At 33.8% G+C, this 1,953-nt stretch overlaps 1 non-coding gene across 1 annotated transcript; it reads right to left on the bottom strand.

Moving 5' to 3' along the window:
• Positions 1-1,483: 1,483 nt before the first annotated feature.
• On the bottom strand, positions 1,484-1,586 carry LOC113457907. Its single transcript, XR_003378382.1, has one exon. It is a non-coding gene; the product is annotated as a U6 spliceosomal RNA (small nuclear RNA).
• Between the last annotated feature and the right edge of the window lie 367 nt (positions 1,587-1,953).

Genomic DNA, 1,953 nt, shown 5'->3' with positions numbered 1-1,953 from the left:
AAGTTCTTCTAAGCTTTTTAATTTGCTGGCAGAAGACTACTCTGTAGTCTATTTCATTTCTGTTAGAGTAACATTGATTTCTAATGCTGCCAATGCTCTCTATTTTTTAATAACTTACAAAAAGCTAGTCTTTTATTACATTGAATTTAATTATTTAGTTTCTCAAATCAGTGTTTTTCCTAGTGATTTTTATTTCTTCTATTCTAACTTTTTCAGATTCTTTTTTTGCTGATCTTTTCTGGTTTTCTTAGGAGGAAACTTCTTAATTCACAGTATTTTAGAGTTTGGCTACATTCCTTAAATTATGATATTTTGTGTGTTCATTTATTATTTGACCTGCATTGTATTCTCCAATGATACTACTGGATAGTGATTTTTCATTTCTAGACAAGGCTAAAAGTATCAGAAGATACACAGTACAGTTTGATTAGCTGAGTCAAACATTTGCTAGTGGCAGGGCTTTTGATACTCCCAACATGGTTTTCACTCCATACCAACTTTTCCAGCCAAAGTTAAGAGAGTGGAATGTTTTGAAGGGCCAAGAGTAGAGACATGCAAGGTCTCTGCAGGATTTTGGAAAGAATGATTAACAACTTGATGAGAAGTTTCTCTCACTATAGACAATTGGAATGGAGCAACTGGCACTTCAGTGGTGCTGTCCTGAAAAGGCACTTTTCTTCCTCATTTTCCTGACTCATGGCCAAACAGCAAAAAGTGTTCCTAAGATAACAAATAGCTGTGTCTGATGGGATCATAATTGATACAGATTCAGAAAGTTCTGCATATGTTAGCAGAATGCTTCCATCTAAGGGACATGGTATACATATTTTTAAAAAGAAACTAGATGGCATTTGTTTTATTGATATTTGAAATCTTTGTAGAAGAAAACATACAAGTATGACTGCAAAATTTCCATGGCAAATGTGGGCCCAGGAGTGCCTGGGATCAAATCATTGATTGTATGGCTCTTGTTTCTGGGTAGCAATGTATTCCATGATACAGACTTCAACTAATGTAATAACTTTGCTAGATTAGCAAGGATGGTAAAGAGAAACCAGGACAAAAAAAAAAAAAAAGGTTTCTTGTGCTTGAATCTTTTAGTTTCACTATGAAAATGAGAGGGGACATGTTAAACTTTTTAGACATTTATCTGTCTCAGTAGATAATAGTCATGGCAGCTAACCCTAAGTGTCTTATATCACTGATGATCTGTAGGATTGGAGTTGAGAAGTAGGGACAGGGAATGGTGCCCACACCAGGATAAAAGAAGATGACTTAGTAGCATCTGTAGAGAACTTCACTGGGTCAGGAGCATCCTAATGTTCCCTTCTCTCTTTTCTGAGCCCTCAGGCTGCTGCTTATGCTTTGGTATGAATATTTTTCATGTTGAAACTCAGCTATTTCTGTATATGATGTTTGTTTTTCCATTCCAAAGATCTTGGGTTTTTGGCTTTTCGTTATTATTAATTACTATTATTATTTAAAAAATATGGAACATTTCACAAATTTGCAACATCCTTGTGCAGGGTTCATGTTCATCTTTTTTGTATCATTTCACTTTTAGTATATGGGACTGTAAAGCAAGCATTAGGTTTTACATTTTTTAGATGGGGCAGTAACCATTAATAGCATGATTTATGAAACTTGTTGGTTATACATAGCAACTGGACAATGACTTCACTTTTGATAAACTGAAATGTATATATCCACATGCATACAAAACTATGGAATTTTATATAACAAAATATGACTACTATTCTAACAATTATGGTTAAATCCTTTGCCTTTTTGTTTTTTAAAATTCATTCTGAAACAAATGAACAAATGAGCTTTAAACCTTAAGTCAAATCCACACTGTTTCAATAGCTGATGGTGTTAAAAAAATACACATTGGATAGGAAAAAGGACATCATATACTTACAGTGACTTAATTACTGTACCGTACTATGTGGC

Source organism: Microtus ochrogaster, linkage group LG9 (assembly GCF_000317375.1).
Source record: "Microtus ochrogaster isolate Prairie Vole_2 linkage group LG9, MicOch1.0, whole genome shotgun sequence".
NCBI lineage: Eukaryota > Metazoa > Chordata > Mammalia > Rodentia > Cricetidae > Microtus > Microtus ochrogaster.
This window is presented reverse-complemented; position numbering and strand designations above follow the sequence as displayed.